The sequence below is a fragment of the Ornithodoros turicata genome, chromosome 8 (assembly GCF_037126465.1).
Source record: "Ornithodoros turicata isolate Travis chromosome 8, ASM3712646v1, whole genome shotgun sequence".
Taxonomy (NCBI): Eukaryota; Metazoa; Arthropoda; class Arachnida; order Ixodida; family Argasidae; genus Ornithodoros; species Ornithodoros turicata.
This window is the reverse complement of record NC_088208.1, coordinates 1,942,919-1,969,475: the sequence shown is the minus strand read 5'-3', so window position 1 is coordinate 1,969,475 and position 26,557 is coordinate 1,942,919. Positions and strand designations below refer to the sequence as shown.

General features: G+C 44.0%; 2 long non-coding RNA genes across 4 annotated transcripts in view; one reads left to right on the top strand and one right to left on the bottom strand.

Annotated features, from left to right (window-relative positions):
* Window positions 1-9,910: 9,910 nt before the first annotated feature.
* LOC135365826 (uncharacterized) overlaps window positions 9,911-26,557 on the bottom strand; it is a 49,525-nt gene continuing 32,878 nt past the window's right edge. For all 3 annotated transcript variants that reach the window (XR_010413941.1, XR_010413942.1, XR_010413943.1), the window contains one exon: window positions 9,911-9,973. This is a non-coding gene — a long non-coding RNA (uncharacterized LOC135365826). The remainder of the gene's footprint in view (window positions 9,974-26,557) is intronic.
* Window positions 19,371-19,916, top strand: LOC135365825 (uncharacterized). The gene is made up of 3 exons (XR_010413940.1): window positions 19,371-19,453; window positions 19,562-19,687; window positions 19,796-19,916. It is a non-coding gene; the product is annotated as an uncharacterized LOC135365825 (long non-coding RNA).

Genomic DNA, 26,557 nt, shown 5'->3' with positions numbered 1-26,557 from the left:
TCCTCTCCACCACCTTTCCCTTCCCGAGAAACATGCCGCCTAATCAGGCAGGGAGACCTCTCGGGTTCCTCCCAACGACACTCCTCCCCTCCTCCTCCATTAAGTCCTTCGGTAAGTTCCTTCCTTAAGTTCGGTCCTTCCGGTTTAAACCCAACTTCCTGTTGTCCACATCTAGTTTATACTTGACTTCCGGTAAGCATTTCCGGTCCAACTCGATTTCCTGTTATCCACTTTTTGTCTAACAAGACTTTCGGTTCTTCACCTACAGTCAATGCTCGATTTCCGGTTTTGACACTTTCAATTACTATATGTAAGTCCATAGTCCTCAATTACCTTGTAATTATTCTTTAATTACCTTACGTAACTGCAGGTTAAATGAGCTCATCTTGAATTCCCTTAGTTACCCTTGACTACGTTTCTTACTCGCCTTAATTACTCTCAATTTCCTTTTAACAGACGCTAGTTACCTTTAATTAGATTGAATTACCTGCGGTTACCTTCCGTATTCTTTACTTTCATTTAATCCTTCTCTTAATCTTCCACAATCCTTCTTCTCACAACAACAACAACTTTATTTCATGATGATGGGTGGAGAGTTTCATCGCCGGGGGCGATACTCTACCCCATTCCTGAAGGAGAAGCGGGGAATGAAGGAATGAGGATCGAAGTCATGTGGCGTCCAAAAAGGCGAAGAGAGCCTTGAGGGCAGAGCGTTGCTAGATGCGGCCAGGGGCCAAGCAATTTTGTGAGTGAGGGGGGTGAGAGAGAGGGTGGCTTTTGCAATTTTGACACCCCTAATGCCAACGCATTAATAATCCGTCCATCGTGAAGCGCTTACTCGAAACTGAAAACATTCCCAAAAAACGATTGTCGCACTTGCCGAAGTCTCGGTTTAGGATTCATGGTAAGCACTCCGCAAGCGGTTTCTCTTTCATGGACATGAAGCAGCTGGTCCGCCAGACCTATCAGCCTTGACGCACAGCGAGCCGCGGCTCGAAATAACTCGGACCTTTATGAACTCGGACTCGGAAGGCGCATACAATTTTTTAAGCCTATGTTTCACGAAAACGCCTTCTGCGGAGACAGGTAAATCTATGCCTGTTGGGCACACGGACTACAATGATACAAAAAGTACGCTGGAAAAATGCGCGCTGGAAACATGCGGTTATAGATATTTCCTTGACCCCACCCAGCTCCGCGACGCCCAGCTGGAACAATTGGATGCAGGCACTTCACGCCTGCACCGAATTACCAGACTTGAGACCCAGCTGTCGACGCTATTGCTTTCCATCAACATGGCCCGCTTGCGCGGACTTTGAGATTCCTCAGTGGTACCTTAAGAAGGTCTCCACTCCGACGATTGGCCGTTGCGTGTGAGACTTAGCACATGCCAACAGCGAGGGAGGAGTGCGAAAGACTGCACAAAAGAAGGGGACGACCACACGTGTGAAATGCTGACTATAGCGAATGAAGGTCACTTTGTTTCTGTGGTCGTTGATTACTTTTGTCCTGTCTTACGCGCTCCGCACCCCCCCCCCCCCTTTCCCGTTGACGATGTACTAACATGCCCCCTCTATAACACATTGCAACTGTTTCTCTGGAGACTGAAATGATATTGCAAAGAACCATTAGTCCCCGCATCCGATGTCCGCTGCTCAGACGAATGCTGCAAATGCAACAGGGCTCACGAAGATACTGGGGACTATTATTTAAACTGTTATTAAAAAAGGTATTAAGAATAAAAGTAGCGTTGGTACCTAACCTTTCGCTTCATCTTTAAGTTGTCGCCCTTCTTATGTTACAATTCCTACTCTTCATTTCTGGCATTATGTAACAACAACTTTATTTGAATGACGTATATTTGTAAAACGCTGATACTAATAATGAATAAATAAATAAATAAACGCGCAGGGAAGTTACATTATAGTCCCCGATATGTTTTCCTTATTTCTTTTTATTTCCAAAATTAACAACGGGAGTCCGGTGAATTCGCTCACTACCAAGCTAATTCCCGCCATGCCTGAACGCGCCACCCTCTTCTGCGCCGCCTCTGCCACCAGTTGTGGTGGCACTGCAACCTGGCGGATCATTCCTGTTGATTTGTATTCGGTTGCGCACCTCTTTAGGCTTCCCATACCAGTTTTTAAAGTAGTCAATAAATTTACCCTAAATGCCCTAATGCAGTGATATTCGCATATGACACGGTCATACTATTTCACAGATTGCCATCGTCGTAGTTCGCTTTGCCACGTTCCCCCATTTTGCTTGAGCAGAGGGCATTTAACGCCACTGTCCTTCGTTCGGAATGACATTCGCTTTGCCGTGTAACAGGGTACACAATTTTCATTAGCTATGTGATCTCTCTGGAAACTATGTGTAGGAGAGTTAATACGCTTAAGGTAATATTGCCTGTCGCATACCTTCGTCGATGTTCCTGTGTTTCACTGCCATTCCCAGATACAGAGTTCCAAATACCATGATAAACTCTGCAATTTACGAAGAAGGATGATAGCCGGAAAAATGTTTGGGGGTGGGGGTAACGGGGGTTGATGATAACTTCACATGAGGAGGAAGTGTTTCCCTCTCGCAAACGCACAACCGGAGGAGGTACGATTTAGAGGGCGTTAAACTCCCCAAAACCCCTCCTGGCTACACTCGTGTTACTATGATAGCCATCCCAAGATCACGGACGTTAACTATGGGCGATACCAGAGCAAAGATTTCTACGACATTTCATGCACGGCAACGAAAAATACACGAGCTCTATCACTTACCCTGAGTGCCTCCAGGTGCAGCCATGACACCCGCTATAGAAGCCGACTGTGTTTTCGTTAGCTGCGCGCTCCGCCCGCAGATAACGCACAAGTGTCTGATGACGCTATCTCTGTCTGTGTGACGCTATCTTTGAACGCGCGGCCGATAACAAGGTCGTCGGGGCTGTACCGCTTGCAGTGCTGTTCCGGGAAGATCTTTTCTTAGATGTGTGTTATTCGAGCTCCAGGTACCGTTAACGTACCATTAACGGTATATACGTCAACTGACGTGCTCTGTCACACAATTAATTGCTCGACCATTTCTTACAATCTCGCAAATGCTGTGTAAATGTTTTGCAGAAAAACAGAAAATGAAGGTGGAAACCTGACCTCTGTGTATATAGGGTAAATGGGCCTACTTGAAGACGGGGGAAAATTGAGGACAGTTTGGATTTTTCGCGTGGCATTTTTTTTTTTTTGCAATATTTTTTTCCCGTCCGTGACACCAGGTTGAGCAGAGTCGCTGTCTATGATGATGCTGTGCCACTGCCTGGTGTTTCCATGTGCAGTGCTCGTGGCTGACCGTTTCGGCTGCCCCGAACAGAACGCAAAATATAAACCCGGCATTAATTTTTTTTTTTTATGTACTCAACTTACCCGTATGGTGGGGTAAGTTGATGAAAATATGTAGCCTGTCATTTTTGGCTCGTGCGAAATAAATATCTGGTTTAACACCACAGTAATTTGCGCATCATTTCTCAAATGTGTGAGGATTCAGTTAACCAACAGAGGTACAATTTAGGGGATTAGACTGTTATTAAGAAAATAGCTCAACTGTCTTGAACGTAGACCACCTTACGCTATACCACATAAATTGCGTATCTCCAACAAATATTTATATGCCCCTGAATATAACATAATTAACAAATGGCGATTCATGTCTTTGTGAACATAGGTTACAATGTATCATAAAAGGGGTGAAAACATTACAGGCTAAAGATTAAAAACTTACAAACTGAACGTGCAACGATTCCAGTAAGGAAGGTCAGTGTACACATCACGTATAATGAAAATCCTCAGTAAATCTATCACACCTCTTCTAAGGCACCGTAGCTACAAATTAGTTCCAGAACGCCTATGCTGAACACATCAATATATTTCCTAGCTATCTGTTTTCTTCAAATATGTCCGCTTATTGAAAGCAGAGGTGGGGAAGATACACGATGAACATGTACATTAACGTAGGGTGTACGTCTAAAATAATTAGTGGCAATTGCTGTGCTATTTTTTCTTAGACAGTCGTTCCGGAAGCATGCCTTCAGAGAAGTACTTCACGTTTATCGTGCTTAGAAGTCAGATACGCGCCGATATCCTAAACAATTGGAACGTTTCTCAAGTTCTGCAAGCCCACATCGAACCCTCCCCAAAATACATCATTATTCTTACCGTCTCGATATATTGTTGGATGAAAAAAGTCCACAAAACGAAAAAAATAATCCATTCTGAAACACCCATGGGCGCAGACGTGCAAAACCGGGCATCGTGAAGTGTACGCGCTTTCGTACTTGCCAGCGCGGATTACAGCCGTTCGGCTTTTCGTTGTTTCACACCTCCCTACTTGAAGATGGCGGACAGCGGAGCTCAGCCATCACTGAACAGTGCGGCAACTGCAAACTCATAGGACTCTTTGGGGACTCATCGGTTAATCAAGCTCAGTGTGATGCATAATGTAAAACCCGAGACTAGGGAACACGAAGGGAAAGACACAACACGAAGTCTCAAACACAGCTGAAAATTTTACTTCAATACAAGAAATGTATGCACAAACAGAGGGAAGAGAAATAACCAGTTGAGGACAAAAGTAGTAGTGAGAGGAAGTAAAATTTTCAGCTGTGTTTGAGACTTCGTGTTGTGTCTGTCCCTTCGTGTTCCCTAGTCTCGGGGTTTTACATTATGCACCATCGTCACCAGCTTTCTTGCTCCCTAGTCATTTTTTCCTTCTCAGTGTGATGTTGTGAGAGCAATTCTACATTTGTGTTCGGTGAGCTCGAAAAGTTTTTCTAGTAGCGGAGTATTGTCTTGCCTATAAGACCACAAGATCGCGTCCTGGAGTAACCAGTCCGCAGGAACCTTTTGGAGTAGCATATCCACTCCTTTTCTTTGCCAATCAACCAGCAGAAGACTTCTTGATATTTACCTCCCTCGGTGGCATAATAAGAAACACAGATACAAGTACTGATTTAAAGTAATGTGATACTAATCATAATTCGGGGATTTAAGTCGTGAGACAACGGTGATAGATCTACGATTAAAGGAGTTCTATATAACCTGTTCTCTGCTTTGCGTCATTTTGTTCCTCTTTTGGTCGACACTTAGAGTAATCATACGCGAAATTTGCTGGGAGTACGCAACAAGGATTTAGCAATAATATTTCTGTTTAGTCTCACTTAATTTCGTGCTTTAGACTTTAGAGCCTTCTTCAAACGTGGAACCAGAGTTAGTTTCCATCGCCGTCTAATTAGCTTTATGCAACGTTTAAGATGCTAAACTTCGCGTATCAGCAATGGTCTTTGAGCGTAAACCTTGTAAGCCTTCTTGGACATGAACTTTGTTTGCAGACACGTGTACAGTGGCCTTGAAAAGAAAAATCCAGCCATATTAACATTTCTCGAAATGCTACAGACCTGGTTGAAATTGTACAAAGATATGCCCAAGGAAAATCATGGAATACAGGGCAGGGGGTGGGGCATCGCGCATTACATTTATTGAATATGGTGGTAAACATACCAGTCCTTCTAGCTTCGTACCGAGGACATTTACTACACGAGCGCCTACATACAGGGCAGTGTCACCGTTGTCATCACAAGTGCTAGCATCTGAGTGAGGAAGAATCACTTACCTTACTTCCACGCTGCTATATTTTTTGCTAATATGCAGCACGGAGTATCCCTGTCTGTCTTCTCTACAGGGTAATCGATGGCAAAGAAGCAGTTTCACAATGCAGACAACGTGCAACGCAATTTGTTCACGTTATATTTATCTATTAGACATCCCTGAAAGGCCCAATGCGCATATTGCAAGGTGGGCATTCCATGACCGAGTGGGTAATATAACAACAAAGAATACATAGATACAGAAAGTTATACACGTTTGGAAACTATTACAATTCAGTAAATGAATAAAAATTATAAACTAATTCAAAGCAAGGAAGTGATCGTTTGCAACAATATCCAATCAGACGCTTAGTTCAGATGAAGCTCAGTGGGAACACCTTAACTGACAACAGCTGAATGGAGGTGCAACAGCTTTTGACCATATCTTTGTTCTTTACCAGATCTCCGTTCCCAGTGCCACATTTAGTCCTGGCGTTCACTTCACAACAAGGAAGCAACAGCTTACCCACTTCCAGACATTCGCCGTATACGCCGCTATGTACAGGGCAATGTCACCGTTGTCATCACACATATTAGCATCATAGTGATGGAGAATCGCTTGCATTGCTTCTATACGAGACCACGACTTGCGTCCCTAAAATAACTGCAGGCCTGACGACGGGCTTCAAGAAAACTTGAACGTCGCTGCTGTACATCACTTTCGCAAGAGGCTAATAAAAAGGATTTTACTCTTCTAAGCACAGACATACTTAGTTCCACTATGCCCTTCATGGAAGCATACCCCGAAGGCGTCACTCCAAATATGTCTTCCCTTCCTAACTCCACGGCAATTTTCTCATTTGATGCCTCAATAACAATGTCCAGTATGCGTACAGGACAATCTGCGTGCAGTACTGCTATGTGCAGTGGCGATCTCGAAAAATCATCGAGGCAAAAGCTGCCCAGCTCTCTGCACTTTATAGTGCTTGGCCAGTCATTGCTCACGATGTGACGGTGGAGTGCCTGAGATCTTGCACCCATTGCATCCAAGAACATGAGGACCCCACCATAGCAATCATCTTTGTACAAGCTAGGGACTGACTTTCTGATCAGAATGTCCGTTATTTTGGGGGACATTATTTTCTGATAAAGGAAGCGCGCGGCGAAAAACTCTGCAAAAGTTTTGTGCGGAAAGACAGGAACTCCATTGAGGAGTCCATCCACAAAACCGTGTTTAAGGTGACCAGCACCTACAAGATCAATTAGCGTTTCACCGGGTTCGAGTTTTTTTAGCTCATCTTCGCTTAGCAACAACTTTAGCCATTCGTCGTTGAAAACAACCCTGAGGCCTAGAAGATCGTGACTCTCGTAGAAGAAAGACTTTGCAACTTTCTGTTCATCTTGCACAGCAGCAATAGTTTTGTTGTGATGTCTTCCTCCTAGCTTTGCCTCCTGATAAATTTCAAACGTCATTTCAGCGAGCTTCGAATAGATGTCTAAGGTGGTTGTCTGTTGTCCCAGTAAATATATCTCCACTTCTGGGATTCCGAGTTCCAGCTGGTCGAGTTGTGGTTCATTTATTTTGGCGATCATTTGCAACTGCAGCGGGTTTTCGGCTATGCTACGTTGCTGCCGTGAACAGAACCTGCTTAGGCACTTGTGCGCGAATGAATTCAGATTCTGTTCGTCGATTTGACGATCGTTTCGTTTCCAATACGTTTTTAGAAATTGCAGTTGCTCTTTTTCATTGAATCCAACCATATCGACAGCAGTTGTGCTAAACTTGTCTTGCAGTGCAAGCTTAGAGCAATTCCGACTGAACACAAGAATTTTCGAAATCTCAGACCTACTAAGGGCGAGCGCCAGCTGTATGAGATGTTAGCGATTCTCAGCGTTAACTTCGTCAAATGCATCAAACATAACAACGACCTTGAAGGGTATTGCACTGGAGATGCTGCTCTTGAGAAGGTTGAACTCGAAGGTGCCCTCCTTTATGTCACACAAGGCAGCCAACATACTTTCTATCCAGGTACTCAGTTCAGTGTTTAGGAAATTCATATGCTTTGTTCCAATTTTAGTCGACAGGTCCACATGGAGCACCCATGTCATTTTATCAAGCGCTTTGATGTCTTGGGCCATCCGTAACGACATAACACTTTTTCCCATTCCTGGATCGCCACATATGGCCACGACTTTACCAGGAACGTCACGAAGGAGCGCTTCAGTGCCGCGAATTTTGCCTAATGCAGTGGTCACATTCATTAGGTGTTCCAGAGAACCATTCGACCTGACCCAGTGGAACTCTGATCTTTGCGAACCATACCGCAGCAGATGAATTGTTTTGTTTTCGTAGAAAGGCAGTTGCTTGAGTACATCGTAATCGTTCGCATTACTCAGAAGCACACATCTCTCGAACTGTTTGACAGCACTGTAAGGGCACACGTGGTAGCCGGGGGGAACGAAATTATCAAGGTCTTGGCCGCGGAAGCCCACGATAGCAAACGCCTCGTCCGCTACTTCATGTAACGCCGCATGTAGGTCCACCTTTGTGGCTCTTTCGCATTTGCGTTCGACGTAGTATCTGCCTATGTTTTCGTTCAGTTTCTGGAGCTTGGGTACCACGTCAATTTCTTTGTCTCGACATAACGTTAGAAATGCGGACTCGTCCAGCGCCTTCAAAATTATGTCTCCGGAAAGCGCCAGTGCGCTCATTTGCGATCGTTCACCCGCTGATTCCGGTTGCTTGAATATCAACTCGCAGTTCTACTTCGTCTTGAAAGGAAATTGAGGAGGATCTCAATACCTCTGCTATGCATTCATCTGTCACATCGTCAAGCCCACAACTGGGAACAGGAGTAAATTCCACGTTGTTCCCAAAAAGTTATCTAATATCTTTCGCAAACTGGTCTTGCTCCGCGTTTTCAGTTAACACGATCACTCTTGTACCCCTGTCCTCACTTAATCATTTCAACACGTCCTGCATCTCCATTCGCTGTCTGTTTTTCGTGTCATATTCCTTGACCGATGAAAGGACAACATAGTGACACTTGTATGTCCACAAAACATCTTTCAGTTCACTGTCCCACTGCTTCGTTTCGAGGAATACGTACGATTCTCCCGTCAGACTAACGGCGTCGTTAATCTTTGCTTCGAGGAAAGATAAGTTTGGAGCTGTGAGAACAACAAGTGGCTCGTCTCGTAACTCGTACTTGGTCTTAAACTCGATTCCGAGCTTTCTTGCTGTCTCGGCTTTACGCAAACGTACGTTTTGTTCCCTTATTTGTTCTTTATCTTTTCCCGAACAATTCTTCGTGATGAACGCTTCCATGTCGGGAATAACGAAGTCCTTGTAGTATTCAAACAGTTCAAGAACTTGATTTTGCAGAAGGTTCTCTCCTAACGTGGCCCCTACCACACCTTCCGTTGTACTGGTGCCACATCTTTCGGATTGCATTGCAAGCATATGCGGAATCCGTACAATCAATTCCTGTTCTTCAACACTGCTGTTCTGAAACGCCCTCTGTATCATATCGTGCAGACCGTGTTTCCTTGACTTGATCTTACCGAGGATGTGCTGGTAGCGGACACGTCGCTCTTCGCCATCTCGCTTGTAGGGCTTCCCATCGTTTCCGTACACCAGGTTCAGAGCAAAATGACAAAATTCATGCGCCATAGTTCCTAGAAGATCACGCTCCTCCCTCTTTGCCCCGAGGTAGATACTTTCTTCTCTTGAAAGAGTCACGCCCCGGGCGGTCCCGCGTATGTGACTCATGATGCAGCCTAAGTCTTCACTTTGAAAATCGAATATGACGTTTAACCACGATGTTGTAGCTGCAACCTGAAGTATAGTGTCCACCGTCGCAATTTTTTGCAATGCCTCGTAGTATTTTGTAATTTTATTTTCAAACCCATCGCAACCTGTTTTGCTTGATGATCTACTTACTAGGTGCGAAATAAACCCGCATTTGGGCACCATGCAACCGAGTTGGTAATGGTATTCGAGATCCTGGAGGGTTTTTTCTCGCTTGACCTGCTCGAACGACTCGTTTCTTCTCGTTTTTTCTCTGTGTTAACTGTGCAGTTGCGATGCACGAGATAGGCACGTATTTGAGGTTGACACTCCTCTGCCGCTTTACATAACGCTGATTTTTCAGTCTCTGGGTCCAGCCACTGTCTTATATCCTTGTTCTTTTCCAGGCATCTTTCCACCTCACCAAGGTCTCCTTTGACGATCGCGTCGTGCACCGCTTTCCGAATTGTTTGCCGTCTCTTGGACTTTTCGATGTTGATGCTAGATTTAAAGGATTTTCCTCCTTGCTGCCCTTCTCCCTCAGTGCCTGACGGTTTCTGCGAACACACGGCAAAGGTCAAATCGAGAAAATGAACCAGACACAACACTACCGGTCACTTTTTCTGCTAAAACAGTAAGATCCTGACTCATCCGTCTAAAGATTGGTTCGATATACATCAACTTTCGTCTGTTTCCGAATTGTTACCCAACACTTCACGAAGCAGCAATAAATAGCCCCTCCATCGTAAAGCGCGCTTACTCGTAACTAGAAACGTTCCTAAAACTATTGTCACCGAGTTCTCCGTTTTGACTTCATGGGAAGGACTCGGCAAACGGTTTTATCTGTTTTGGACAGAACGCCGCTGGTTCGGAACTCTGCGGAATGCGGCCAAACATTGCTGAGAGAGTCATTAAGTCGGAATCGCAGGGCGAATAAGTTTCTGTAAGCCTGCCTTTCACAAAAAAAAAAAAAAAGAGGCAAGAAGAAGAGAAGGAGAAAGGAAAACTGCCTGCGACAGGTATGCTTATGCATGTTTGGTACGCCGACTACAGTAATATAAAGGGGTGCGCTGGAAACATGGAGTTACATAGGGTGTGTGTGTTTGTGTTTTGTATTCATTCGTTACAGATTTTTATGAAAATGTTATTAGTGCAACATACATTTGGTTTTCTCGAGATAGGGAAACGATGGGTTGTACGACCAGGACGACATCCTGTAGGGCAGCGTATGCAACTACTGGACAATCAATTAGCTAAAATTCATTAATTCACTCATTCATCGGATGTTTTCTGGAAAATGCGAGATAACGGAATTGGAGCCAGTCATGATTAAAAAATCCACCACCCTGTGAAGCGAACGAACTTTGATATACAAATGTCTGACGTATAAATTCTCAAAGTTCACTCTGCAAATGAAACGAAACTAGGACTATGTGCAGGCCTCGGTGGCTCAGTGGCGTGCAGTGGCTTAGTAGCGTGTTCGCCTTCTGATCCCGAGATGGCGGGTTCGAACCCGGCCGAGGACGCCAGCCACTTGGTGGTAGGGTACCAGTTGCTTAGATACGCAGTCTTCCGCGAGGGACGTTAAATACGGGGTGCCGTGTGATGAGCTGTCATCGCACGTTAAAGAACCCTCGGGTGGATAAAAGCAATCCACAGGACCGACCGCTGTGGTGTCGCTCATCATCTCAGTTGTCTCGCGACGTAAACCCCCAATTATAGACCCTTTCGCGACGCCAAGGTGCGCCACAGCTGGATGTGTTTCCTGTTGATTCCCGTTCCGTTTACAGCTGTTGTTTGCAAAGACACTTTTGATAGCTGCACGCGGCCAGGTAGCGCCAGCGCACGTTAACCTGTTTTTGTTCCTCGAAGGTCTTCGGTTTGCTCCGTTTGTTTGCAAACAGTGAAATGTCTACACTATTAAAAATGAACTTCACCACATAGCCCGCTCCTAGCCAACCATCACCCGGAATGACAACGTTCTCGCCCTAGATTAGTTGAAAACGGAGGCGGAGCCTATGTTGTGCTCATTATGCACGGCACAAAATAGGCTCCTCATCCCGTTTTCAACAAATCAGGGGCGAGAACGTTGTCATTCGGGATGGTGGTTGGCTAGGAGCCTGCTATGTGGGGAAGTTCATTTTAAGAGTGTAGGATTACTACACTCTCAAAAGAGAACTTCACCGCATAGCACGCTGTGCGCCAACCATTGCCACGAATGATAGGGTTATCGCTTATTCTGATTCGAAGAGAGAGGTGGGCGTACGCCTTTTTCTGGCGATTTGGATATATAGGAAAATTGCCACAAAAAGGCATACGCCCCCCCTCCCTCTTCGAATCAGAAGCGATAACCCTATCATTATTGGCAATGGTTGGCACACAGCGTGCTATGCGGTGAAGTTCTATTTTAACAGTGCAGAACAATGCGATTTTCGAGTGCAGAAACGACGAGACCTTCGCCCTTCTCTCGGTCGCATGTGGAGCGGTCCATGTTGCCAGCTGACTAACGCCTACTCCAATCGTCTGCATCGCACCAAAGCACGTGGCCCTCTCACGTGGGTTGCTTCTCGTTCATTTGGATAAGGTTATTTCGAAATTTATATCTCGAAGTTCGTTCGCATCTCGGGGTCTTTAACAAGGACGACGGACACATTATGCAACTAATCTCGACCCCACTGAGCTCCACGACGCACAGTTGCAACAATTGCACGGGGCTCGCTTGCGCGGACGTTGAGATTCATCCGTGGTGTCCTAGGAATGTCTCCACTGCTCCAGCGCTGACTAGCAACTGAGTGTGGCCTTGTCTGTGTGGTTCTTCTTTTCTTTTCTCCCGTTTGAGTTTGAGTTTGATTATAGAAAAAAAATAACGGAAGATATTGAATTCGTCACTGACGAATTCTGCTACTCCCACAAAGGAAATTAAATGAAAGAAAGGAGAAAGAAAAGTCCCATCTTTCGCGCTGTTCGCCCTGGTAACAACTTTTTCGTGTTATAGCTTTAACCCACTACAAATATTTGTCTGGAGCTTGGAGAATATATATTCAATAGAACCGTTAGACCCCTCATACGATGTTCGCAGCTCGGATTGGCAAGCGGAGCCAATGCACGACGCTCACTAAGATACCAGGGGTTATTGTTTAAACATTACCAAAGTAAGTAGTAACAATAAAAGCACCTCACTTCCTCTTCATGGTTTAGTTACACTTTAGTTGTCTTCGTTCTCACGCATACCATTCCTTTTCAGTATTCCTCGCAATCTGTAACAACGAGAGGTTTGTTTGAATGACATATTTGTAAAACGTGACGTAATTGTCAGTAAAGCTCAGTTGGATACGAAGAGAGCGGCCCAAGTCGAGCAACCCGTTGTTCTATCTAACACCTTTTCACGTTATTGGCACTTCTTGATAATGCACTGAAAGCAGGAGATGAACCTCCTTTTTCGAATGATTATATGAAAAGAGCAGAGACTTCGCTAAGCAGCCATCTACTTCCATTAGTGCACGTTCGCCAGTGTCTTTTTGAGACCTTGTCTGTGTTACAGTCTTTTTTTTTTCCTTTTGTCCCCCAGTCTCGGGCTATGGATCAGAGGAAATAAAAATCGCTCAGTTTGTCCGCTGAAACGCTGAGCTCCCTCGCTAGACTCATAAGATTTAAATCAACTTTAATATGTCTCTAATGTTGATGTTGATGAAAATAAAAAATAGGGAGAGATTGAATTCGTCACACGACACATTTGGCTGCTCCCATAAACAGCACCCCCTTTCCAAAAAAAACAAGGGGGGGGGGGCAAATAGAAAATAGAAACCTCCCGTTTGCGCGATAACTACCGGTCAAAGACCAATCAGCAGTTAACGTATGACGCACAATGAATAACATGGTCCTAATAGACTGGCTCTAATGCAGACTTCTGATAAATGTCACAAGTGCTGACAAGGCAGCATCGCTCTTGTCTGGTGGCCGAGGACCCAGCACTTTTACGAGTTAAAAGTTGCGGCTGTCCAGTCGGGCGAGAGCAGATTTCATGGTGACCCCTTCAGGTCTCTGTCTCTCAATTTCCATTCAACACTGCACGAAGCAACAATAAAAAAAAATTTGTCTGTGTAAGCTTGTCTGACCGCAAATCAGAAAGTCTGGAATCCTGAAACACCTTTTCCTGATTTGATTTGCTTGATTACAAGATTTCAAGCATTCAAGCCCACTCCTCAAGCGCACCCGCCGTCTAATTCAGGGAAGAAATTCACTGATGATTTAGCGGTAAATGAGAGAGAAATCCGTTAGCATTAACCGCCTTTTCCAGTCCATACTTGACTTCCGGGTATCCACTTCCGGTTTAAAACCAACTTCCGGTTGTCCACATCCAGTTTTATACTTCACTTCCGATATGCATTTCCGGTCCAACTCGATTTCCTGTTATCCACTTCTTGTCTAACAAGAGTTCCGGTTCTTCACAAACAGTCAATGCTCGATTTCCGGTTTTGACACTTTCAAATACTATGTGTGAGTCCATAGTCCTCAATTACTTTCAATTACCTCGTAATTACTCTTAGTTACCTTACGTAACCGCAGGTTAAATGAGGTCATCTTCAATTCCCTTAGTTACCCTTAATTACGTTTCTTACTCGTCTTAATTTTTCTCAATTTCCTTTTAATAGACGCTAGTTGCCTTCAATTAGATCGAATTAACCCGCGATTACCTTCCGTGTTCTCTACTTTCATTTAATCTTTAATTTAATTGATTACATTCATTACCTTTAAACACAACTTGCTCGTTTTAATTGCCTTAATTACATCTAATTACCTTCAATTGCCCTTATCTTAATTACCGTTGACTACTTCTATTTCAAATCATTTCCCTAAATTTACATTTACCCTCTTATATCGCCTTTGCGTGCCCACTTATACCACTGTCTCGGCGAGGTTCCGCCATCTCCCCCACACACACCATACACACAACAACAACAACTTTCTTTCATGATGATGGATGGGGAGTTTCATCGCCGGGGAGATACTCTACCCCATTGCTGGAGGTGAAGCAGAGAGTGAAGTATTGGGTCCCGTTACAATGAGGATCGAAGTCATGTGGCGTCCAAAAAGGCGAAGAGTGCCTTGAGGGCAGAGCGTTGGTGTTCTAGATGCGGCCAGAGGCCAAGCAATTTTGTGAGTGAGGAGGGCGGGGGTGAGGGGGGCTTTTTCAATTTTGACACCCCTAATGCTAACGCATTAACAATCGGTCCATCGTGAAACGCTACTCGAAACTGAAACCTTCCCAAAAAACGATTGTCGCACTTGCCGAAGTCTCGGTTTAGGCTTCATGGTAAGCACTCCGCAAACGGTTTCTCTTTCATGGACAGGGAGCCGCTGGTCCGTCAGACCCATCAGCCTGACACACAGCGAGCCGCGGCTCGAGATAGCTCGGACCGTTATGAAGTCTGACTCGAAAGGCGCATAGAATTTTGTAAGCCTATGTTTCACGGAAACGCCCTCTGCGGAGACAGGGAAGGCTATGCCTGTTGGGCACACGGACTACAATGTTACAAAAAGTACGCTGGAAACATGTGGTTATAGATATTTCTTGACCCCACCCAGCTCCGCGACGCCCAGCTGCAACAATTGGATGCAGGCACTTCACGCCTGCACCGAATTACCAGATTTGAGACCCGACTGTCGACGCCATTGCTTTCCCATCAACATGGCCGCTTGCACGGACTTTGAGATTCCTCAGTGGTACCTTAAGAAGGTCTCCACTCCGACGATTGGCCGTTGCGTGTGAGACTTAGCACATGCCAACAGAGAGAGAGGAGTGCGAAAGACTGTACAAAAGAAGGGGACGACCACACGGGTGAAATGCTGGCTAGCGAAGGAGTGTCACCTTGTTTCTGCGGTTGTTGATTACTTCTGTCCTGTCCTACGCGCTCCGCCCCGTCCCCTTCCCGTTAACGATGTACTAACAAGCGCTCTTTATAATACATTGCAACTGTTTCTCTGGAGATTGAGATGATATTGCAAAGAACCATTAGTCCCCGCATCCGATGTCCGCTGCTCAGATTGACGAATGCAGGAAATGCAACAGGGCTCACGAAGATACGGGGGATTATTATTTAAACGTTACTTAAAAAGGTATTAAGAATAAAAGTAGCGTTGGTACCTAACCTTTCGCTCATCTTTAAGTTGTCGCTGTTTTTTATGTTACCATTCCTCCTCTTTTTTTCTGGCATTCCGTAACAACAACTATATTTGAATGACGTATATTTGTAAAACGCTGCGTAATTAAAGGCGGGTTCCACATCCTACAGCCTCGATTTGAGCAGCAGCAGCAGCAGAGCAACAGCAGCAGAGCTGCAGCGACACGAGCGGTCCCCATAGGACTGAGGCAAGAGGGATCGAGCAGCGCTGCCGAGCTGAAAATTCCCTGCTGCTCCCGTATCCGAATTTTTGGTTGCTGTGCTGCCCTGTTGCTCTGCAGCTTGAGCAGCCGGTCTCGCAAGCCAATCAGGGGGTTGGTTGGTATTGTTTTCGTTCGACGGTGTTTAGGGTTAGCAGGGCGGTGAGTGACGGCAGAAAGTTTTGTGTCTGTTGTTCTGTGATTTGTTTCTGAAGACCTGGACACGCTTCTGATTTCCAGTAGGTTGGAGCGAGTGTTCAATCATTAGGACTGCATGAAGTGCGTTTTCAGGACATAATTCAGTTCATAAAGTTCAATAGAGTGTTCGACCGAACCTACGTGATACATGTGTTGTGTACCAGATTTGTAGCTAACATGTTCGCTTGTTCTCACGAAAGTACTTCAAGACTCGTGACCTGAAAACGTACAAGAAAACTACTTTCACGTCAATGCTGTGTGGAAACCATACCGACCACATTTCTTGTGAGGGTCGACGACTGGCGGGCTAGGTTGTTGTAGATGAAACTGACCCTTGAAAATGATTAGATAGAGATAGACAATGTTCAGACAACAAAAGACGTTGGATAGAGATAGATATTGTACCTATTCCTTGTGAAAACAGGCAAAAAGCAGTGAAGACTAGCAGAAGGGGGGCATTAGAGTCACGGTAAATAAAAATATCAAATACTAGTAACGAGGCAATATTGATACGACAAAATTCTTTGAACAGGTTGAATGTCACGAGACTTCCTACATATGAACGAAGGTAATATGAGGTGGGATATCTTGGCGGGATAGCTTTGTAGAGTTCATATGTAGGTCCTTTAAGTGGCACACGGTGGCACAGAAAATGGCATTCACTCTTAAAAATGAATTCCAGCGCAAAGCACGCTCCTAGGCATCCATCATTCCGAATGCCATCCTTCTCGACCCTGATTGCCCAAAAATAAAAAGACGCCGGTACAAAAAGACGCACAACACCCCTTTTCAGCAACTCAGGGGCGAGACGGATGTCATTCGGATTATGGGTGCCTAGGAGCGTGCTATGCGGTGAAATTTATTTTTGAATTTCTAGAGTGTTTCATGAGCCTGGCATTCGATCAGTGAATGGGTTTGAGGCGATAATTTCCTTTTTCGTCTCGCACCAACTACATACCTCGACGGCACAGGCATTGAACGACAAGAAAAAGAAAAAAAAAAGAGATACCAATGATTAATAAATAAATAAATGGACGACAAGAAAAAGAAAAAAAGACATACTAATAATGAATAAATAAATAAATATACGCGCAGGGAAGTTACATTATAGTCCCCGATATGTTTTCCTTATTTCTTTTTATTTCTAAAATTAAAAACGGGAGTCCGGTGAATTCGCTCACTACCAAGCTAAATCCCGCCAGAGCCGTATATTAAAAGGGAGTCTGGTCATTAATGGGTCATGCCTATACCTGAAGCTCCACCCACTTTTTCAGCTTTGCGACCAATAGCAGGTCACCGGAGCTCACCCAGAACTACCGTCAAACGAAGGAAGCCGCCATCAGGCGTCCCCGGGTTGCCCGGCCAGAATGGAGGAGTCCGCTAGTTTTGACGGAAGAAATCTGAACGATGTCTTTGGTTCATGTTGACGTTTTTCACTGTGTATGCCAAACAAATACTTGTAAAATGTGCTAATAAATCCATTAAAAGAAGACTGAGTCATATCTGGCATTTTTTGTTTCCGATGTAGTCTTTCAAGCCAGCCTCCCACACAACTTTGTAACTAGAGTTCACTTAGGTTTCGGTTTCTATTCCGGAGCCGTCAGTCCGGTCAAGCCATAAAGCGCGTCAAGGCGACTTTAATTAGTGAGTTTATCGGCGGTTTCAAGGATTTCCTGGTTAGCGATGCCTTTAAAAGGAGCTGAAATCGGAAAGCTTCCATGTTCAGTTTTGGAAGTCAACATGCCCAATAAGTGCACCGTAGAGAGCTGCAAGCACTACAGGGACAAGGGATCAGGAATATCTTTCCACAAGTAAGTAACCAACTTTCATCTGCGTCAAATTCTTCCAATATGTTTTTGAGTGAACTGAGTTCGTGTTTCCTTGGTTGTACTTCGTTGTACCGATATAGTATTTTCTCCTTCCGAACCCATTCCGTACTGTTTTTCCTTTCTTTTCTCTTTTTTTTCAGACAGCAAATCTTATACCGTGAAAGTGAAATGTCTTATTTGTTGCCTTTAGCTAGACCGTAATATCCAAGCAATGTCACTTTAGTTTGACCTGTTTGTAAGCTTTGTGTGCGCCGAAAACAAGGCGCTTCGCATATATCCTTCGCAAAAAAAAAGAAGAAAAAAATCGTAATTAAACATGAAGGAACTGAAACTAAGGCAATGAAACTCTATAGAGAATAATTAACAACGTGTATATGAAATTACGTTTCAACCCATATATTTTGAGAATTGCGTGGCCTAATGTGCGGACTTTCGCTTTCTCAAATCGACGCAGAGATTCCGCAGGATTACAAACCGATGATAGCTATAGCCTATACGCGAGCTACAGCGAGCTATCTTATCCTACAAGCGAGCTATCTTTCTGCTACAGAATCAAAATAATCGGAAAAAGGGATCATCTGAAATCGGGCGTAGTGTTTGTACATACGCGCGCATCCACATGCTACCGAATTTATTCTGCTTCGTTTTCTTGTGCTGCAAACGGCCGATAGCTACACGCGTGCACGTGATGATCGAATGTCTTCGCGTGTTATAACGCGAAATCTAAAAAAGTGGTAATGTTGAATCAGAAAAAGAAATTGCATTCCAGTTGTATGCGAATGGAGTTTCTGAAACTATCTACGTACTTCAGAGCACCAGCGTATGCAAATATTCACTTATTTTTGTAATATTTACCCGAACTTTAAATTTAAACTCAATAAATTTTGTACTGACAGAACATTGCCTAGATAGGGCAGATAGGGCACATGTCGTTGAACACCCCTGCCAGCTGCCACCCACCTATCCCAGCTAGTTATATTGTTGATCCAGACATTTTCACTCTGCACATATGCCAAGTAGAAGCTGCAGTATCGCGGCTTTACACGGGAAGGCTCTGTTCCTGTTGTCACGGGGATGCATGCACTTGCCTTTTCCCAACATGTTTTAAGGTGTATTATGCAACCATTACATAAGGAAATAAGGGCACTACTTCTATTGTTTCTGTTGTAATGTTAATGAAATTTTGTCACCCTACAGGCTTCCCCGACAACATACGGAACAATATTCGAAATGGGTTCAGTGGCTTGAGGAAGTGAATGCAAAGCCCTACACGTACCGCAAACACGACCTCATATGCTCAACTCATTTTCATCAGTCCTCCTTTTATGGTGGATACAGTCGAGCTGTCCTGAAGCCTGATGCATGCCCTAGCATTCCAGCACCAGGTCAAGAAAGTATACATATTCAGGTGATGGACACTCTACACTGTTTCTTTCTTTTTAGTGTCAACATGCCTGTCTGTGCATTTTCTCAATTTTATCCTACTTGTGCTTGTGTGTAGGCCATGCAAGGGTACCTGCAGCAAAGGTGCATCCGACATGCAAGCCCCTGGGCCTTCAAGCATTTCCTACGAAGCCGTTACAGAGGAAAAGCTTCACTTGGACCACTCAGTTGAAGATCTGCTTGAGGTACACTTTTTGTTTGAGCAGCGTTATTCAAATCCGTTTGAAAACGTGTAATAAAAATACATGATGGGCTGCATAAATGTAATTTTATTCTACTTGTCGTGTATGTAGGTCATGCAGGGTAAACCACAGCAAAGTGAATCCGAGATGCAAGCCCCTGGACCTTCAAGCATTTGCCACGAAGCCGTGACAGAGGGAGAGCTTCACTTGGACCACTCATTTGAAGATCTGTTTGAGGTACCACCCTTGTTTGAGCAGGGGTCTTCAAATCCAAGGTCTAATAAAAATACCTGATTGCTGCATAGATGTAACTTATAAATGTAATTTTATCTTGCTAGTGTGTAGGTTGTCCAAGAGTACCCACAGCAAAGTACGCCTGAAATGCAAGCCCCTGGACCCTTCAAGCATTTGCCACGAAGCCGTGACAGAGGAAGAGCTTGACTTGGACCACTCAGTTGAAGATGTGCTCGAGGTACACTTTTTGTTTGCGCTGGGTTTTCTTCAAATCTGTTAGGGTCTAGCAAAAATACATGATCACTGCATAAATGTAATATTGAAAATTGTGTTACATGGGTGGGTTTATCTGAGGCATCAGTTTATCTGAGGTATAATCATCCACCACATGATGAATAATTAAAATTCACTAACAAACCATGAAATTATGGCTTAGACTTTCATGCAAAACCAAAACAAGCAAGAACCTCCAGCAAAGTGTGCAGACACTTCAACTGTCTCTATCAAAGACCCATGTGCTATGACATGTTCTACATCTTGGCTGCTCAGTCGTTCATCTCTTTGATATGTTGGGTAGCTTAGGGAGCAACGTGGCATAGTGAGGGGACCTATGTACAGGGGTGGGTCCAGACCCTTGGTGTGTGTGTGTGGGGGGGGGGGCAGTTCCTTTGTCGGAGCGTGTAGTGGGTGGGAGGAGAGAGAGAAAATATGTCAATGTAATTATATCTTCATTGAAACAAAAAACAATCATCCCTCAATTTTTGAACTCTCAATTTACAAATTGCCTCATTATTATTAAGCGTGCCCTCTGGAACACAACGTATCCTTTTCTTATTACAAATCTCGATTTATGAACCTCATTTAATGGGAATATCTTGCAGGAACATTGACCATTGACAAATTGATGATTAAATAGCGATCACCACGATCACCATGCATTTTTTTAATATGGAGGTTCACGTGTGCTTCTTTGCAGGTCAGTGGTAATTTCACATGGGTTTCATATTGGTTTACTCTCCTGTGGTAGCCCCTTATTATGGCTCTGTAGCTACTTAGTGGAGTGCTCAGATGTTCTAAATACCACATCAGTGTGCTTCTGATTTTTTTTGTTAAGTTCACTCTCATACATGAACATGTCAACACAGGGCAGCATCTACTCTTTGCGACAAGTGAAAGACATTTAAAACAATTTGTACTTTTTCTATCAGTTTACAATATGCTTGTTCTGCATTCTTTTCAGACAATGCTACTTCGAGTGGCATTTCAGAACCTGAGGCACAGAGTTCCCCTTCGAAGAGGCAATTCCATGTGAGTGTATCTTGTCCTTTGCATCTTCACTCCTAAGGCAGCAGCTCTAATACATCATTCATAATTGTAGGAGAGTCACCATTTCATGTCAACTCCTCAGAAGAGAAAGGTCACTTTAGAAGACCATTCCTACTCCTCAAAGACAACACCACGCACAAAATTAAGAGTTATTCATCAACATCTTGGCAAAGCAAGAAGAAAGCTCTATGCAACAAAACAAGTCATAAAAAGAAGAGAGAAAAAAAAATCAGAGACCTGCAGCAACTACTAAGTGACCTGAAGAAGAGGAATCTCATATCGGATGAAGCAGAGAAGGAGCTGGACTCATTCGGTGAACTCCCAGATGAACTCCTGAAGGAGTGGAAGAAAAACCAGAAAAGGAAACCATCAGGGCGCCGGTACACTGAAAATTTTAGGAAATTTGCTACAACACTACACTTTTACTCGCCAAGAGCCTACAAATTCTTATCTGAGCACTTCCCAATGCCAAGAGAAGAAACAATCAGAAGCTGGTTGAAAGTAGTTGACGCATGGCCAGGTTTCACAGCAGAGTCACTCCATCACCTCAAGGAAAAGCACAAGAATGCGACGGAAGAGGAGAGGCTGTGCTCCATAATGATGGATGGGATGAGCATTAGAAAGAAGTGTGAGCTCGACCAAAAGAGTGGAAAGGTTGTTGGGTATGTAAATTTTGGGCAGCCTATGACACGTGAAGACTGTGACGACGTACGGCTAGCAACGGACTCCCTTGTCCTGATGGCAGTTGGTGTGGCGTCACATGGAAGCTCCCTATTGCATACTTTCTCAACAACGGCTGCTCCGGGGACCTGCTGAAGTCCATCATTACTGATGCAATTGAGAATCTAGAGGAATGTGGCCTTCATGTTGTCTGCATTGTATGTGATGGGCTCGCGTCGAACGTCAGCATGGGAAAGCTCTTTGGCTGCCACATCCACGTCCCAGGCATCTGAGCAGTTCCGCACATGGTTCCCGCACCCGACAAGGACGACGACAAAGTGTTTGTCATCTTTGATGCTGCTCATGCCTTAAAGCTTTTGCGAAATCTCCTAGGAGACAAAGGCAGCTTCTACTGCAACCAGTATGGAGTAAGTTTTCACCAAATGATTCATAGTCCTCTCGAAACTTAAAACAAAATGCCTTGCAGGTGATCCAGTGGAGCTACATCGTGCAGCTGCATGAGCTCCAAGACAAGGAGGGTTTCCGAGCAGCGAATAAGCTCACTAGGGCACACATTGACTACCGTAAGCAGATTATGAAGGTACGACTTGCAGCAGAGACTTTCAGTGGATCAGTAAGCCTTGCACTAAAGTTGGCCAGGACACTTGGCTTGCCGTCCTTTCAAGGAAGTGAAGGAACGGAAAATTTTCTGGAAGACGTGAATGAGTAAGTCCAGCTATCTTAAAATCCAAATAATGTATGTACCACTAAGCTGTATATATCATTGTTATTGTAGGGCTTTCGACCTGCTGAACTCGTACAAGCCACACGGCACCGGGTCCAAAGCACCTCTTCACCCTGAAAAATTTCCAGAGCAGAAAAGAAGAATGCTCGAGATTTCATCCAGGCTGATGGCGCTGAGACTCCCATCTGGAAGGCTAGCTGTCGAAGATGGCCGGAGGATGTCTGTGATCAGCCTTGCTTTCACGCTTCGAAGTGTAGCAGAGCTGACAGACCATCTTTTCCTCAAAGCATGTGCAGGTATGGGAGCACAGCTTTTACCAGTAGTGTATAGTGTGTGTACTGCATGCCATTATTGAGAATGTTAGGAACAGCAGAAATAATTCAAAATTTTTGTTCTTCCACATTGAGCTGATCCCTTTAGTAGCATTATCTATACAGACTTTCAATGGCATTTGTATCTTCTGAGTTGCTCATTTGTTTTGATTTTGTAACAGTCTTTTATTTAGGACCTTCCTTGACACAAAATACTAAAGCAAGATTTAGGCATGTGCAATTTTGGCACTAAGGATCATGACGGGAACATATGATGTTAAATACTTGGCGTTTACGAGGTACAAAACATGAAATGCACCTGAGGTAATTGCACAAGTATTCAGCATTGTACGTTATACATAAGTAGGTGTCCCTATTAATGATTCAGTTCATTATGCTGCATTGCAAAAGAGCGTACACATTACATCGCCCTAATGACAATTCCTTGTAGGTACATCTGCACCTATCGCCTCAGCCAGGACCACCTGGAGACGTTTTTTGGATGCGTCCGACAGAGAGGTGGATGGAACAACAACCCCTCAGCTCTCCAGTTCCGCTACGCGTACAGAGCGCTTCTAGTGCATGCTGACGTTAGCAGCTCTGCATCGGGAAATGTGGCTCCAGACCTGGAGGGCATAGTAATGCTGCGACACCAAGGGACTGAGAGAGAAGCTCATCGTCAAGACATGGATGTCACTGAGGAGAGCCCTGGTGAACATGCTTCACGAAGTTCAGCTCTGTTCCTCCTTGACCATGACTACGGAAATGTGTCTGGCCTGACAGATTTCAGTGACGAAGTGATGAAGTACATTGGGGGAGTGCTAGTCGGGACTGTGTGCAAGAAAATAACGTGTTCCGGGTGCCTTGACACCATTGTGGACACCAATGAAAGCAGCATCCTCCTCTTTCTCAAAGGTAAGGGAGACGTTATCTACCCTTCCCTCTTCGTGCTGAATGCCCTACGCTGTGCTGAAAGAGTGTTCAAAGACAAAACAGAGGCATGCCCTGGAAAAGCGTCTCTTAACTCGCTAGTGCTGTCATCGTTTCAACTCTTTGTCGAAATGCATCATGCTGCAACACAAGTTGACCACTTCCTTGAAAACCCAGAGCATATAATAGCAGTGACTAAGGTTCTGATGAAGGAGTATATAACACTTCGGTTGAGAGAACTATCTAGACGGACAAGTGAGAAAGCCCAGGGGTCCTATGTGAGGCATATCTTAACAAAACAAATTTTGTTCAAGAACCAATAAGTGCTAGGAAGGGCTATGTGTGTATATATTGTGTTCTGTATATGTGTATCTGTACATATGTATATACTGCATTTTTCTTGCTGGTGCCACGTATGTAACCAAGATACATGCTTTTGTGAAGACTACTTATGTTGTTTGCGCGAGTGTACTAGTATTCTAGCCTGCTTAGATACCATCTCTCTGGTAATGTGAAAAATTTTGCTCTCACATGTATTCTAGCAGACAATGAATCCATGTGCTGGTAGGAATTAAAAATTCAGTGTAAAGATTTTCTTCGTATGCTTTCTAGTCTTGTTGTTTGTCTTGCTGTGTATTTCTGCACGCTTTTTACGAGCATCCCCTAGATGCAGCAGAGACGTGACCTAAAAAGAAGTCCCTTAAGCCGCTACTGTTGTTACACTTTTCAACTCTCTGTAGAAAAGCATCATGCTTCACAATAGAGGTCTGTCACTTCCTTGATAACCCAGAACACTTTTTTGCGATAATGCAGGCTCCCATGAAGGAGCATATTGCACTCCAGTCACATAACTATCTAAATGGGAAAGTGAGCAAGCTAAAAGTCCTACATAAGGCACATCCTAACAAAACAAATTCTGTTCAGGAATCAGTGCATGTATATGTGTAGATTTTCCTTGCTTTCACGGTGTATCTAGCTGAAAATGACACTTCACAAATGAAGCATATAATGTTTCATTCATATTTGATGCTCAAGTGATGATGTACCCAATCATTGCAGATTCTATATTGTTATAATTTGTCACTTTACGTCAAAGTACACCAATGATCATGAACGACGCCACAGTGGCCAGTATGTGAATTATTCTTGCCCACCTGATGCTTCCCTAACGTGCACTGTAATCTCAGTACATGGCACACCATATTTAACGTCCCTCACTGTAGACTGCGTATCTAAACAACTTGTACCCTACCACCAAGTTGCTGGCATCCTTAGCCGGGTTAGCTAGGCTGACATGCTACCAATTAGGCACTTTATATGTTTTTGCACAGATTAGCTCGTTCAGTGTAACAGCAAAGGTGCTGCTATCCTAAGAGGCGATAAGTCATAAATTTACAATATCCCTGCATGTGTAGCTGTCAGCATTTGTCGACCATAGATCGAATATGTTTTAGGAACAGCTCTGGGAACGCTGTCACCGATGGCTTTAACAGAGTGAGATCCATAATATATAGCTTGTCTATCAGCAGTGGCAAGGGCACAGGCAGTTATTTTTCACAACAATGCTTCAGCTTAATATTTAGAGTGACCATGTCTGTGAGACATGTGAGACACTTCAATGGATCACCACAAACCAGTCACTGTGCCTGCTCTTTTATGTTAGATGATACAATGGTCACTAGATGTGTTTGTGATTGCATTATGCCCTGTGTCCTTTGCTGTGTGCTCGTGTCTCCTGTATTGAATGTTAGGCATGGCCAGTTTAGAATCACATTTCAAACAGCCTGTATAATTATTATATCTATGACATTATATTTAAGGTCTGACTTTGATGGGTTAAACTCATCTGCCACTTTATTATTCTCCAAAATCAGTTGAGGACCAGTTTAGGTTTAACACAATTCTTGTCGTAACTCCAAACATATCACATCTACTATTTAGTGCCAATGTGAATGCATATGTGTTATGCAAAATTGTTATAGTGAGAAAATAAATTATGCAAGGCACATTTATTATCACAAGATCTGGCGTTTGTGACTATAACTTGCGACAAGTGTATATTTGACCTCTTACTCCTTTACCTGAGATCAAGTTGTTCAGAAAAAAAAAATGAAGAAGAAGGAAAAAAAGAAACCAGTAACACCCAAATGCATCAGCAGTACCTGATGTCATCCTGATTTACAAATTGGGAACTCGAAACATGGTACCTCCACATTTTTCTTCTGTTACCTAACCCAAAAAAGCCAGATCCAAGTACAGTTAGTTCAAATATAGCCTGTATAGCACCCATGTCTACTGTTGAGTGCACTGTACAGTATGTTTTGGCGTACTCAGCAGCAACAGCATGTCTGCCGACTGTCGATTGAAACGGCTTAATTTTGCTCCACTGATTTTAATAAACAGATTTTGTTTGCTGCAACAAAGTTCTGTGTACTTCTCTCATTCACCTACACGCATCCCTCTACCTTGTTCAGTCGTTATCCTGCTTCATCACGTCAGATTTCATATCGCGCATCGAGCTACGATCTCTTTGCCACGTACCCGTCAGCATGCTCAATTCATTTTTCTTTCTTTCTTTAAACTCACGTGTACAAAGATGTTAACTTGATACATCTGTTAATAGTTCAATTGCATGATGCGCAGCTAGCACAATCATCCATCTGCAACGTAACTCACTTGACTAACTAACGTAACTACTTGAAACGAATTCACAAAAACGAACACAGGTCACTGATGAAAGATGAAAGTCACTGAAAAGGTTAACCAGCTGCTCACGATAAAACCATAAAACCGCTAAATGACACGCAAAGGCAAACACCACAAGACTACTCCAACGAGTCCGACGACGTAAAGGCTTGAAGCGACGAAAGCCACAACACCTATTCCACAAAACTCTGCAGC